General features: G+C 36.7%; 2 long non-coding RNA genes across 2 annotated transcripts in view; one reads left to right on the top strand and one right to left on the bottom strand.

The window, feature by feature from the left end:
- LOC147873195 (uncharacterized) overlaps positions 1 to 10,337 on the bottom strand; it is a 28,478-nt gene extending 18,141 nt beyond the window's left edge. The window contains exons 1-2 of the long non-coding RNA XR_015536242.1: positions 10,281 to 10,337; positions 8,551 to 8,664 (exon numbers count right to left, since the gene is read on the bottom strand). This is a non-coding gene — a long non-coding RNA (uncharacterized LOC147873195). The remainder of the gene's footprint in view (positions 1 to 8,550; positions 8,665 to 10,280) is intronic.
- The window catches only part of LOC147873194 (uncharacterized), a 73,419-nt gene that overhangs the window by 17,714 nt on the left and 39,394 nt on the right, over positions 1 to 16,311 (top strand). The window contains exon 4 of the long non-coding RNA XR_015536243.1: positions 282 to 334. This is a non-coding gene — a long non-coding RNA (uncharacterized LOC147873194). The remainder of the gene's footprint in view (positions 1 to 281; positions 335 to 16,311) is intronic.

The raw sequence follows: 16,311 nt of genomic DNA, 5'->3' as shown, positions 1-16,311 counted from the left end.
GAATGGACGACAAACATATGTAACAAAACTTAATTAGAAAGCGTTACCATATTCGCAATATCAGTTAAGTCGTTGTTCCATGAAAATTAATCTTATATTTCACATATGTAATATGCTAGTTTGTGGGACGAGCATATGATATTGTGCGGCCATGCGATAAATTGCATTTTATGATTGGGGCGCAGAATAGCACAGAGCAGTCAGCCAAACAGGTAAAAATTAGCATACAAACCGGTACATTTCATTACTGATATGAATTTGTTCAACTCTTTTGTACACAGAGACACGTGGCAATGCTGGACACTTAACAACTCCGTGTGGTAAAAATTTGAATGTAAGTTACTGTCTATAATTTGTATATGGTATTAGACTGTTAGTGTGTTGTCATTTATGAGACTTGCATAAGCTCTTTTGTTTACAGATTTTCAAATGATACTGATGTATCTTGTCGACTAAATTTATTTTCCGTATGGTCCTAATTAAAATGTTGTATTTTAATTTGTTAATTAAACATTTTTACTAGGCCTATATTTATAGGAGAGTTACATTTTTAAGCCCCACTCAAAGATATCTGGAATAACAATAAGAGAATCCTAACAATATTTATTAATATCTAAAAAGCTAGTCATGTTCGTGTTAGCAATAGCTTAGTTCGTGAATAAATGTTGTATTTACTCAATTGTTTTTGTTTATTTAACGACACTGTCAGTACCTCAGACTACATATTTTAATAATGAAATGGAAATTGTGTGGAAGGATGTCATTCCCTATTTTATGCTAATACGCCGGTATTTGCCTGGAGAGAATAAAAAAACTACGATGAAACTGAGTCACGAAATGGGTGTACTGACCACTCGGTTTCAACATTCTATAATTAATGTAACAAAATTCCATTTTATAATATTCGCATTTCAAAATGCCCCCTTCCGAAATGAAATCGCAGGCATAATTTTAATTTTATTCGTTTATAGCAGTGTATATAGTTAACTGGCTGCAATAATTCTTCCATTTTTCATAATAGCAAATTTCAGTTGATATGCTATCTGGGTCACTGATTGATTGTCTGGCTTGTTGTCTTGATTAGTTGTTGACTGGCTGTCAGACAGGTTAATTAACTGACTGACGGACGGACGGACTAACAATCTCGCCAACTTACTCATTAGCTCATAGCCTGGCTAACCTACTGACTAAATAACTTTAAAAAATGCCAGTTTCCTAACCTAATATCTGGTTCATATTTTGCCTGTGAATTTAATAATCCACAAGTTACTTCCTGTTATTATGTTTCTTCATTATTATCATCATTAAACTGGTTTAAGGTAACACATTTTATCGGGGAATTTTTATGATGTTGAATCTTACGTTTTCCATTATAGCGAGGAATAGCCTGGACCAATTGATATATCTTTGAGAAGAGTTAGTAAGGTAGTTAATTAGTTGGCTAGCAAAATTAGTATGTTAGTCAGTTTACTAGTTAGCTGTTTTGTAACCCAGCCTATTAATTACGTAGGTAGGCAACTATTTTTTTTAATTAGGTGTGAATTTAATGTGTTGAGCAGGTGTAAACTCGTTGGCATTTACTTAATTAGTCAGTTGGTCGGCAGTTACTGAGATGCTTTTTCATCCAGTTGCATCTCAACTCCATTCAATCGATCAGCATTTGTGATAGATCCATTATGATAAAAATCTGAGTCTTTTTTCGATAAATATAATCATATTTATTTTACTTTAGTACGAAAATATTAATTTAGTGAGCAGACTGCTTTGTTTTAAAATCCAAATCCTCCTGAAATATTCATAACAACTTTACTATTTGTGCTACAAGTGACGTGACAAGCTTAAGCTATGTATTATTTATTATAGTGTATATATATATATATATATATATATATATATACACATACATACACGCACATCAGTGACGTTTGTTCCCGGCCTTTGCCTAACCAAATATTTGTATTAATTTCGTGTTTCTCAGTGTATCTTCCACACAGCCTTTCTTACCCTAAAGTTGTCATGTCATGGAGATGAATGTGTGATGTGGAAACGTCGGCTCGATGATCTCCTAGCGAGAATTTGTCTGATTATTTGGAATAAGTTTACAATTTTGTGTTTTAAATCCGACCACTAGTTTTCATGTTCGTGAGTGTACGTGATATCCGGAGTGGTGTTAGGGACGAGAATGGGTTTTGGCGAGAGAACTGCTGATACGATATCTAGCTTACTTGCGACGCGTCATCCTACCAGCTCTATAATAAATTATTCAAACCAACATATATACAAGCAGGTGGGATGGGCTGCAAACGGCCATTTGAAATTCGTCACTATTTCGCGACTGTAATCTCGTCCTATCAAACAAACTAGCGACCTACTCAGCTTGTAAAAATAAAGCCATAGCCATAATCATCACCATGTCCGTCTGTCCTGGTTGTAAGAAAGTAATACTGGAAGATGTAAATTTCGATATTATTTTGTTTATTTATTTATTTCACTCCAGCAGGGAGAAGCTTTCCAATTACAGGAGAGTTACACAGAATAATAAAAAACATGCATGCGAGATTTGAAGCTCTCACAGAGCCGAGTATAAAGATGGCTGTCTTTACATTTCTAAACTTCTGCCAAACTACACGACGGAATAACCCAGAAGACCGCCATCTTCAAAACATGCTGACAAAAAAGAGAAACAAAATAGGATTTACATACTTCTCAAAAAAATACATGTAAAATAATGTCCTTCTGTATATTAACTAATAACAACAGACGAACTGTGAAAGTTATTCACTTATTATAAAAATAAAAATAGTCGCTTTTTGTCTCGAACATCAGTTATCCGTCATACAGGTTTCTAGAATAAGTTCGTGTGAATTGACATCCTAATCACATGCACATGTCATCGTAGTTCCCTATATTTTACTATTCTAGCAACAATTGATGAAATGTTCATCGTTCACCTATGTAAAATCCCATATTGCTCACGTCTGCCAATTCGTAGTTGACTAAAACAACTTCACTCTTCAATGAGGAAAGCAGGAAATAACGAGGATGAATAAGGCGAAATGTGTCACATTAGGTATTGGTTTTTGCTAAGAATGTTATAAATGTGCGTCATCGAAAGCGGTGCCATAACTCCTGTAATGATTCTTAACGTCTTAAGAATCATTGGTAATTACCAATTGTTTTAACAATCAGTAACTTCTCATTTGCACAGAGTGTATTTAAGGGTTTCTTATGATGAGTAATCAGAGATTATTTCCTCATAGAGCGTAACCAATTTGACTTTGTAATGGAGGCGTGTTATGTTGTGCTGTCGTTAATGTACGAACTCAGTTTTTAAATATTATCTTTGGAAGATTGGTTTACTTCATTTCGGTGCATTTTATGGATAGGCTTTATGAGACGGGTATGAAGCGTAAATTGAGTTTGGCTGTTATGAATGCTGCTAGTACCTGATTTTATTTATACATAAATTACTAGTTGTTAACATGCTTCATGTTAAGATATAATTTCTTGCATTGAAATGGAAGAAGAAAAAGTTTCAACTGTTGAGAGTTGACGGGACTCTTTTCAAGAAATTGAAGTGCTACTAAGCGAGATATCTCGTACATAGCATAGGAAATGTTAAGTATGTAGGAGTAAAAATTGTAAGCTCAGCTTTGTGCCCATGCTGTCCTGAGAATGTCCCTCTTCATCCCAAACACTAATCCGCTATTTCTATCTCTGCAGTTCAGGCTAAATAACGCTGACATATAAAGGATTAACGGACAGTCCTGCAGCAAGGCAAATAGGTCCTTTATATACTGCATGAGAGGTAATGCAGAATGCAGGTTACGCCACGTGTTTATCTTTGTTAGTTGGTAAATATTATGCGACCAGTGGACCCAGCAACTGAACCTGTCCACATGAATTCTAAAGTAGAATATTTTTCACGTACAGTGCTGGTATGATGGGAAATTCACTAAAATTATATAAATATGTCTCTTGCGCACATAAATATTTTTTGGTTTGTTATGATGTGCGTAGTTCGCCAAGACAGTTTATTTTGGTTATTCATTTTTGTTGTTCTTTGCTGTAGGACTAATTCATGTTTTGGGTGCTAGTGGTATCGTGCGGAAATACATGTAGCCAACTTCTGGTAAGATGAGAAAAAAATAACATTTTTCTTTCCTTCGCGGAATTACTAAACTCATACTCTGAAAATTTCAATATTTTTTCTACACTGCGTGTTGACCCGACAGAATATCTGTCCACTATCGTTTGTTACGAAATGTATACCTGTAGTATCTGCACTTTTGTTAGAATCTAATAACGTCTAAAGAATTCGAAAGATTTTTATCGGGCTTAGTATGTTCGCAGCAAATTTGAAAAATCTGTACTAAAATTGTATTATACTGTAAATAGCTGAAAGGAATCGAACAATAAATATTCAGACCATTGTACTGCTTATAATAGCATAACTTGAGTATATCAATTATTGATTGACACTGTGTATACTCGAAAGTAAAATACGTATTTTCACTCATGGTACCTTAAAATTTTGGACTAATTTAATTGGCTAACTGAAAATTTTAAGCAGAAACTAAACTTTGTTCAATATTGCTGTATTTTTGGACTTAACGCATCATTCAGTATTCTAAAACAAGACCACTGCTCCCAACTTCAGGTGAAAATATGAAACATGAAATGACATCATCACAATGCTATAACTTTGGTCCATGTCTTCTTATTATCTATTATTAGCAATACTTCCTGACTTCAGTTGCTTATGAGGTTGCAAGCAGTTGACTTAAGGTGTCCAGATATTGGGATCAGCCCCTTCCATCGGACCCAACAGAATACGTATTCTCACCTGAAGTTGGGTGCAGAGCTCGCTCTCGAAAAGCAGTGGTTTTGTTTTAGAATATTGAACGATGAATCAAGTTCAGAAAAACAGCAATATTGAAAGTAAATTACTGTAGTTAGAACCGTTAAAGTTCGTAAGCTGTACAGTCTTTACATGCAAGTTTTAGAACTGGCAACATTTGGCCTAAACACTGGCCTGTCATGATGTCTGTCCTGCGCTGTCATGCCGTGGGCCTCTACAAACAGTGCAGAACTGATAAATTATAATAACCAGCAGAACAGTAACAGAATGGCGCACTGCAAAGCAAATAAAACACGCCGCATAGACACATTCATAAACAAAATGCAAATTGATACAATGCATATGGATTCAAAATATCCTCGAAATAATCACAATTAATAAACACACATGCAAGACCGAATATAATAATGTGAAAATTAATTTTTGAACTCTAAGAACTGTGGAATGGACGATATTGAGAATATTAGGGAAGTAAAACCAAAAAAGATTACGAATGATAAAAAAAGAAAAACGCTGGAATCCTTTATTTAACTGCGTCAAATGGCGGGAGAATTTTGAAATATAAATTGGAATTAAAATAGAAAATACCAAATTGTATTTGATTTTGGATACTATTTATTCCTAATTACGTTTTATCTAAATATATAAAATCATATTTAAGGAAACGTCTCAAAAATGAAATGAGGGCATTTTTTGTCTCTCTCTAAAAAAACACGCACAACCCAAGGATTTTAAACAACTGTGCAGTACGAGGTATTCCATTCAGGTCACCAGGGAAAAACTGGGGGGCGTGCAGTGTTGATACCACTTCTTGTTTTTGCTTTATTTAACTTTAGGTGTACATTTTTTCACCAAGCAGCGAAAAAGTTAGTCATTCGGGGTATAAAGGAACTGTTAATGTGAGCGAACTCTGCAATGTGTGATTACAGTAACAGCATTAGAGTGCCAATCTGTCACTAAACAACGCGACACTTTTTATGCAGCTCAGTGTACTGAATGTGGTTTGTGACTTGGGGGGACTGATTTAAAGAAATGGCCTTTGCGCCTCTAGAGCTTCAGTTTCTGTATTTTTAATACGTCACCTGCATTATTTAGCCTTTCACCTAGTTGACTTTGTTCTCATCAGCAGAATGTCTCCAGCACACAGACCTTGCAGGCCTTCAAGGAAGATCTTCTGTCACACGGTTGGTTGTTTATAGCGGTAATACGACGACGTAAAATGTTCTTATCTCCCTTATTCTGTCCTCCAGGGACAAGATTCGACTCTACTTCGATTTTAGTTCCAAAATTTTAATTGTCTTCCTATGTATCTGTGTTATTTCATTTGTACTGAACAGCAAGTTCTGAGGACGTTCTTGGCGTGAGTTACCATTTTTCTCTGTAGTCGTCTATCTTTCCTTTTAATACATAAATATTTAATCCTTTCATATATCTGTGTTATGTCTGTTCTGTATTCCTTAACACTCCTCAAGATTTTCATTTCTGCTTCTACAATTTTACAAACTTTTTTTTTTACCTAAGGTTGTCTTCCATATAAGAGAACTGCAATCACTTTATAAAATGTGAACGTTATCTCTCGCTCTCTCTTCATAATTACATTATTGTTTCGGTGTTCTGTTAATTTATCAAATATCCCTTGGTGCCGTTTTATAAATATTTTCAAAATTACTCATCAGTGCCTTGGAATGCAATTCATAATTGATTCTTGTATTTTGTGACATCTCTTCTATAGATTCATACTTAAGTTATTCTTACATCTCTAAATTCCCATAAATCTCGATCCGCTGAATGTGACGTAACTCAATACTGACATCATCTTCGGACGATTTCCACAGAAGAGTTCGTTAATAAACTATATATATTATTATCTCTTGTAATTGCTTACTCATCAGAAATCATCCATAGATTTGACATTCAATTCAAGAAATGTAATCTTCCTGCCTTGGTAAATATGATTGTTTTTGAACCAGGCTTCTTCAAGGGTTTAGTCAATTTTTTTTCTCAAAATGCATTTTCCGTAATGACATAAATATTGTCTATGTAGTTAAATCAAGATCAGCTGGAATTGTATTTCGGATGCAAGAGATAAGAGGGTTATTAATACAGATTCAGCCACTTGGTTAGTTCAAGGTAAGTAAAAATTTCTTATATAGCTTAGTAATTACGTAGTCTTATGCTTATGATAATAACTATGACAAAAATTAATAAATAACATTCCTTCAATTCCAAAAGCAGTTTTAGGTTAGGTTAGTTTTAAGTTAGTGACAGGCGCAGCGTATCCAAAAACCCAGTTATATACTGTTTCCAGTCTATAATCATAAATTTTGTCGTAATTAATTTCATTGTACATGGCATTCATTAAAACTATGCAGTTATTTAACTTATAATGAAATGCCCTTATTTTATTGAATCCGAAATTTAATGATTGAACCCACAAAAGTCCGAGCCAGATAATTCTAGTTTACACCTTCATACTAAATTTCGGTAAATATTGTCATGCCACGTGCTTTGTCGTGTTGACTCGATGTTTCACAAAACTGCTCATTTCCTTGGCGCATTTGTAAACCAGACACTATGATCCTTTTCGATGTAATGATGTAATAAAACTAGGCAAAGGTTTGTGTGGTGGTTGTAGTCAACAGCAGACATTTTACTGGTCACAGGGACATAAATCATTGGTAGTCTGTAAGCCATGCAAACAATATTTCAATCAAAGGTAGGTCTACAGACTTTAATTTCAGTTTTTCTCCTGTACCTTATACTATGTTGTTAATTCCATGTCCCGGTTTTTGTGGGATGAACCGCTTTTGAGAAATTACATGAATTTCTATATGAGCTCTAGTGAAATATGAGGGCTTTCACTGCACCGATATGGGCAAAGTGACATTCAGTCCAAGGAATTTCAATGCAGATGCCCCATACCAAATGCAATGAAAATATGAAACGAGATATACGGCCGGATAGACGGAGGAAGGCGATGAGACATCAAGCTTTTATTTATGAAAGTTTCTTCTTGAAAACTGAATTAAACCTTAAGATTTCAGTTCTGAAGCTGCGAGTCTGTTAGAAGTTTACCGACGTTTCAGAGGTGCATGCTGCCTCCATTATCAAGAGTTATATCGCCCTGCGGCGTAATAATTCAGAATGCAGTCGGTCATCTTCGGTTGCTTAACAACACTTTTTACGTGCATAAATTATTAAGTGTTGAATGCAAGGATAACTTTAAATAATGAATTGCAGCAACGATATTGATCGTGGCTTATTCTTATTTATTGTCCAATTATTTTCCAGCAGGACTTTAAGAACTATCATCAACTGAAGTCCAAAATGAGACCCTAGACGATCTGAGACGATAACCGCTCAGACGTAACGTTCCTTAGTTCATCTCGTTCAAAGTACAAATTCAGCTTCATACCGCCCATCACTGAAAGGGGCGAACCGTAGGATGAAAACAGTCGGTAACCTAGTAACCGGTTGCAGAGGCCCGTGTATTGCAGTGTGTCTGTTGTTTCCCCCAGGGCCTCGTTCGGGAACCACCCCTCCTCTCTCTCTCTCTCTCTCTCTCTCTCTCTCCTCACCTCTACCGTGAAATGAGAACAAAGTACCTCTACCCTGAGCTTACTTTTTACTTGTTACTGTTAAGTTTTCACCCCATCCCACCGCTCACCGGTCATGTTGATGGAACTTACCTCGCAGCATTACATGACCGAGTGCTTCCAACTTGTTCTCGTCATAGGCGCAAACTTCTAGTTGGATCCTGAGTCCAGATTGCCTCTCGTATATGAATACAGTACCAGCCATGCCTAGAAAATGAGGGATAACGTACAGTGGACCGAGTGAGTCGTGTGCTTCTTGCCGCTTTAGCTTTTCGAAGCCGAAGCTTATCTAAGTAATATTTAAAAATCCAGTTCGTACCGAAAAGAAAACACAGAACTTTACTATAAATTGAGTAATTCTGTTTAAGGAAATTCTCGCTGTTCATAGTGAAAATAATATGCAAGTTGTAAACACAAAATACACATTTATTTCTTGTTGCAGCAGATGGAGCAAACAGTTAGCATTGTGCTTTAAAGAATTGAACAGCAGGGTCTGTACCAGATGCTGTCAACAATCCTGTTTTCATGAAAACAAATCGTCATTGTATCAACCAATATTTTTCGCCAGTCATGATCACGAAACACGTATTATTATTGATGATGAAAGAAGAAATACCATTTTCTCATGGACAAATTGATTGTCGTAATTGCAGTTTTGAACAAAATAAATTTACCTTATAGGCCGCATGTTTCTACATTTCCCAGCTATTTCCATATTCTGTTCTAAATAACATTTTGACGTGATTAAAATATGGATCATAAGAAAATTCAGTGTTTTTTCTCGTAATTATGATAGCTCGTGAACTTTCGGTAAAGTAAATCATGCACCTACGGAAGAAATTGTACTTTTTTAAAAAAATTGCAGAGAATGTTCCCAGAAATATGCTATGTTCCGCAATCAGTGTTCACTAATATGAACATTACCGTTTTTCATAGTTGGACATGAATTGACATTTTGCCGTAATTATTTTCCTCCTAGGTAGTTCGTCATTCAGGCAGTGATATTCCAGCAGACTGGGCACTGGCGTCCTCAGGGGCTGAGGGCTGTCTGAACCACTGTTTATTCGCCCCGGGCGATATGACGTAACAAGTTAACTATCGGTGCATTAGCGACATATGTCTGTTTCAACCTATTATCAATTTATTTTCCAGACAATGTTAAATTTGTGATTTCACGCTTCAATATAAGTAATACATTTAATCGTCCATTCATCCATTCATTTTTTGCTCAATACATTTCAAAATTACGATTTATGCCATATTGACTACACTCATAAAGAAATTAATTGATGTCACAGTATTAAATTCAATAGAATTTTATTGCAAATAATTCAAAATGCGTAAGTAACTTAAATATTAGACGTGTAAAGACACTTAGGTAATTCTTGTTCTGAGGTTTTTGCGGCTGGAATTTAATATATAGAATATCAGAAGAGCGTGCAGCTATCCAATAAGAAGTAGGCACGTGGCTGACGAAAATAGGTGATGATGACGGTTTTTGTGTCAATCAGTAAAGCCCCTAACAATAATCTGCGGCAAAATTCCCAGTAACCGAATGTTAAATCGTATTATTTAAATAGTAACCACTAAGCTATGGGGTGTTGGAACTTCGGCATATCCATGTGGGCTATTATATGGTTGAAAAATGTATTCATTCTGAAGATGGCTCACCGCCGTGAAAACCTCAAATCCTATTTTATATTCTCTTTCTTTATTATAATCACCAGTTCCAGAATTATTTCTAGGCTCATGAATGATTAGAACGTTTTCTGCCATGTTGTCCTCGGCCTCGCCATTTCGTCGGTTGAACGGAAAGTACTTACTTGTAGGGCTGCTGTGGAATCGAGCAGCCTTGACAGATGTTTCCCCATTCTCGTCCGAATCTATTCTCCTTGTATTGGGCCCACATATTTACAATTCGTCTGATATAACCGAGTTTCTTTCTTGGTTCTTTCGTAACCTCCAAGACCTCTAACCTTTCGAGACACCAAGGCAAACAGAAGTCGATTTTGTTGAATTATGTTTTTCCTGAATAATACAGATATGTCGACGAAAGAAAAACTATAACTTTGTTTGTTTCTTTTTCTCAAGCTACGTCTTCCTCATTTTTCTCCTGCTCTTTCTTATCTTAGTTTTCTCCTTCGCCTCATCTTATTTTCCCTTCTTTCCACCCCCCCCTTATTTTCTTCGTCTTTATCTTTAATATCCTGACCCACACAGATTTACTTTAAAGTCCTGATAGGGTCAACTGTTTAATTTCGCTATCTGAATTTTGTTTCCTATTTGTTTTGTGACCACCTAGTTTCATCACCATAGGTTGCCATTTGCACTGACATTTTTGGTTTAATTTTTGTCCGTGGTTTTTAAGTTCCTTACGAATGAAATTGAATCCAGTGTGTTCTGTTCACACATACTGCAGTTCACTCTCGACATATTTTCACTCAATTACTTCCATACCGTAAAACATCCTGAGATCTGGCAGCAGTAAGGCGACTTGCCTGACGACCTTTATTCCAGAGATTATTAGGCGTTCTTCGCGCTCTAGCTTGACCGCAGAACACATATGAATCCGTCCATGTACGTCTCTTACGTTTCTCCTAGAAACTACGCAATTCGCATGACCCGGGGTAGTTGTTAGATTATATTTTTGGCACAGTGGAAACTGATCATTAATGGATAACTCGTTCTTTGTTTACAAAAATATCTTACCAAATTACAACAACCCAGACGATAGATATCTATCCTTTGTTATTCCTTTCAAGTGTCATTTAAAGTTCACGGTTCCTTACAATCATTGACGTCACATGCGAAAACAGCTTTCAATTATATATTTTATTTTCAGTCTATTATTTATTGCATATTTTATCCATGTATTCTTGTATCTTTACCACCATTTCTAGATCTGTTTGATTGATTGGCTCTTGAATTATTTAACAATGCTTTTCCAATTGTAATACGTTATGTAACGTCAAATCGTAGGATGAATATGTGAATCACGAATTTGTATATTTGTTGACGTAAGCGGCTATGGCCGATTTTAAGTTATTCCGACAATGATGAACTGAAGATAACGAAATAAGCCAGATCAAACAGCAGATCCAAGAATTTCCGAAGAATATAAAGCAGGAGCGCTAAGTAAAAGACGCTGTCGAATTTGTACTGGGGTTCTGTCTCCGAGAATAATGCAGATGGAGCTTCAAGCAGCCAAACACTGATGTCTAAATCCTTCGAGCCTTACTACCAAGTCGCCTGGTCGCCTTCACGGCGCGGTGTTTAGTTACAAATGTCAATTTAATTCATCCTTTGCTATCTCTATCTGGAGATGTGTGTCTTCTGGGAAGTCGCGCCTTGTGGTATTGTGTAACTTTTATCGACTTTTCAGAGATGCTTATTGCCTCCATCATCAGAACGACTCATCTCAGTAACCACCTCTGAAACGTCAGGCACGTTCTACATGGCTGCGCAACGTCCCATCTTTATAGTCGTCGTCGTGAGAAACTTAAATTTCATCTGTAATTGATATTGACAGGATGTGTAACTTGGACGTGGGGCACTTTTGCAGACAGCAGTCTTGCGACCTGCACCTCGCTTCGTCCTGACCAGCTCGCAAAACACACAATAACACAATGGAGGTCCCCGTCAAATGTTTTCCCCATATAAATTTGTTCATTATACTCCAAACATTGGAGGGAAGGTATGGCCGGAGAAGGGGATGAATTGCAAACTGTGGGGGCAGAAGGGGTTAAAATTTGTTTTGTATAATGGTGAAGGGAGGGTGAGAGAGAACGGCTGGTCTGGCCGGGGTGGTAAAATACGTGGTTCGAAACAAAAGGTATAAAACGAATAGCACACGTCATTAATGCATGTGAGTGAGGTGTGTGTATACGTGTGTTGGTACACAGTATCTGCAAGTCGCTGGAGCTTCGGCAGGAAAAGACTTCATTACGTAAATTCGAATGGTGGGCCTATAGATGCCCTTTTTTAGTGTTAAACAGGGGAGATCCACTAATATAGCCCAGGGAGGCTTTGTTACGCTCGTTCATCGCACAGTTAATTTTAAAACTTAAACTCAATTTGTAAGAGATTTAGTTTCTCGCGGCAAGGAAGATGTCCATGGTGGACTTCCGGGTAGCTACGCCGTGGTATTTGTAAGTAGAGAAACTCGACTATGGTTGACAAGTTCTCTTAGCCTAGACTTTTACCGGAACCTGTATGAACATGGCGTTGTTGCCCAAATCAGAATTGACAGTTAAACTGTACATAATAGAAAGTAATCTGTTTAATTTTAGTAGCAATTCTTCCGTACCAGGCGTAGGTCCCTATGACGCGGTCGTCTGTAAGGAGCTAATGGTAGTGCATTCATCAGAACAGCAGGACATGTCATTACACAACCACACTCACGCAGTCTCTTGTTGATTTTTGGCTTATTAACTGATCCCTTTCTTATCGACGAGGAAAATATCAGTTACACCAGTATCGATATATCGATATATTGATACACATATATCGATATAGTTTGGTGGTGAGCTATTGACGACAAGATTTGTTATTTGACGAAGCTTCTGAATTGCACCATATTCCATAAATTTGACATTTCAAAGCTTGAACCAACGTCCGCCTTTTGGAATGCCCATGCTCTGGCTGACAAGAATAATGAAGTGAGGCAAACATATTCTCATTAAACTCACTTTTCTAATTGAAGTGTCGTGTTCCATTACTCATGCATTAAACCGTTTGTTACACAGGACATGCTGATAAATATTTGATAGGCCATTACTGCAGTATAAAGTGCTCAAGGATTAACGTCCTTTTGCCTGTGAAACAGCTGACAGAGCGGTACTTAACCCAGTGGCGCGACATTTTTAATTGAAATGTGTTGCTACACATTTAACAATAGTTAAAGTCTAGTAAGAGAAAATAGACACCGTCCAGTTCTGTTATGGAAAACCCTTGACGTTGTACCGCTGTTCGTTTGTTTAATTGTTACTATCTCCATATTCTTCGAGTTGCTTCTTTTTTCTAATTCCCATTCATTTCGTCGGAAGACCTGCAGGAAGGGACATCTTTGTAGACCTGCGTGAACCTAGATGAGAGGACAGTACCAACCCTTTGAAGCCGAAGCTCGCCTAAATAATATTTAAGAATTCAGTCTGTACCTCAAAGAAAACACAAAACTTTACCATTACATAGATAAACTGGTCAATGCTGCATATAGACAATATACCTTCTAAATAAAGCACAGTGTTATTATCCACTGTGAAATAAATTATTTCATTTGGTGCGGCAACCTCTCGAACTGCTGTGTGTGGCGTGTGGCCTAAGAAGGAGGCCGTATTTAACTAAATATATTAGAATTCTAATGCAAACTCTGATTAATTAAATGAATTTTGTAGTGAGTAAAACAAACTCTAATTATGAAATAATAAATAGAAATTTAGAATCCATAAATTAATATTTAGGCCTGCAAGCTGCAGGTAATGAACTGCAATAGCTGTTTCCAGTGAGTTGCATTAAACTAATTACAGTCGCCAATGTAACGGGAATGATTAAATAAAAAGTAATTAAAATACAACAGTTCTGTCTCAGGCTATGCTCATGTATTAATGATAGGGTAATTTATTAGCTTTTACTTTCTCATCCACAACGAAAACAAAGTGTTGTAATCACAAAAACAATTAAAATTAATATTTTACCATAAATATAGACTCAAGTTCTGAGAAACCTAGTACCCTGCATATATCCACACTTTATATTCAAGTTTACTATAAAATATTTAGAACTGGATTTGATTGATGATATTACAAAGGTATTTGCTGCCTCCATCATCAGGGCGATAATGAAGACAGCAAGCATCTCTGAAACGTGGGTAATCTCTGCCAGACTAAACGGCGCAACAACCCGGAAAACCATTTTCTACACAGGAGTAAAGCAATAGTTTTATGCCCTATTAATTCTTATGAAACTTGCCGATTTGGGGGTAAACTCCATCATTTGAAACACGCGAACAGGGTCGCTTGTCTGTGTTTACTCACGCTGTTGAATTTTCACAGTAGAAAGATAGTCCCCTTTCTTCCAGGGCAGTGTTATTGTTATGGGAATATTAACAAGGTCGACACAGTATGGCAGCTCATAGGTGGAGAGAGACAATATAAGAGGGAAAGAGAGGAGAAAACCGTTACACAGCAGCCACAAACTGCCCACGGCACCCAATTATCATCACTATTTATTTATTTATTGAAGCAATTTGAACCTCAGCCACGTTTTGTATGATATTCAGGTGTGTTCTTTCCCTCTACCAAACGCATAGCCCCGGGTTATTATATATGATTTTTTTTCAATGTCCCGCCTATTAACAAGAATTCCACAGCATTTTAAAATATGGATAGTACAGAAAATGTTTTACATCTATTGGAAATTGTCGGGATTTATATATGGTCATTATTCATGGACGACCGATGATGTGGTTGTGCGTGTTAAAAGAGAAACAATACAATATAGAGAGATTGGTACAGATCAAAATTTTAAATTAAACAACCCTTCCGTGTTTGTAAATATATTTGAATTTAAAACAAAAAAGAAATATAAATAATAGCAGATCACAAGGTATCGCTACTCAATTAAACTGTTGCCATTGTGCGTTGGTGAAATAAAGAAATAAAATCTTGATGCTTCTCATCGTTCTAAGAGCGACATATGTTGAAATATACAACTCCAGTTTATACCTACCAGAAAACACACTTTCTTCATTACAAAGATCAATTACTGTTAAGTGTGAGACAAAAACGAAGGCGGAAGATGGCTCCATCAACAGAGCAGGGAGGCAGCAAGGACCTCTGAAACGTCGGTAAACTTCTACCAGACTACATGGCGTAAGAACATAGTAAGACAGCCGTCTAAGCGTACTTTATTAACTGACAACTTGGCGCTGCATTTAGTACTCGGTGCCACCACAAAGTGCTGAATTATGAACCGGGGACAAAGGCCAAGCCTTCCGCTGTCGAAAAGGCGCCAAGGGGACGACCAAGCCATCCAAGATGAGTGGTTATTAAAAAATGAGAATAATTAAATATGCAACACTAAAGTTTTGTTCACAACTTTCACAAGTAGCTTATCTTTATGCAGAACATATAGGCCTATGAGATACCACGGTTTAATTTCAAAATAACAGAGCTCCCGAGGGATTTCGCCTGTCATATCTTCAGAACTTCCGAACACATTTCATGTGGAGTAATTGACATAAAGATTTTAAAACTGTTCTTGAGATTAGGGTAACACGATCTCCAAATTAATGGGTTTGTTTTTGTTTTTGTATTCGTAATGTGTCTGCAAGTTTATTTATATTAGTTACCAATCTAACGAACCCCACAAAGTAAAGACCTTCCGTGTAAGATTTGAGGTTTTCACAGCGGTGAGTATGAAGATATTTTGTCTTCTGGGTTGTTGCGATATCGCCCTGATGACGGAGGCAGTATGACCTCTGAAACGTTGGTAAACATCGACCAGACTACACAACGCAACAACCCAGAAGATAAAAATCTTCTAAAGACCTTCCACTTGAAGCCAATATCTAGTAAGGATTTTCCTTACCCCTTTAATCAAACATTTATTCTGAACCAGATGAATTATTTGACATCCTCACACAGTATTTACGTAAGTTAAGTGTTAATATTATCCTCGAATGTGCGTTTAGGCCTTCCATATGGTCCCTTCCCCTCAGGTTTCGCAAACAAAGTTGTGAATTCTTTTATGATATTCTCAGTGCGTGCTTCGTACCAAGCTCATCTCAATCTCTTTGATTTAATCGCTAAGAATATTTAGTGAAGAGTACAGTTATATACGAAGCTCCACATCATG

The sequence above is a fragment of the Zootermopsis nevadensis genome, unplaced genomic scaffold (genome assembly GCF_977971745.1).
Source record: "Zootermopsis nevadensis isolate Lab colony 2312 unplaced genomic scaffold, Znev_1.0 Znev_ptg000021l, whole genome shotgun sequence".
NCBI lineage: Eukaryota > Metazoa > Arthropoda > Insecta > Blattodea > Termopsidae > Zootermopsis > Zootermopsis nevadensis.
This window is presented reverse-complemented; position numbering and strand designations above follow the sequence as displayed.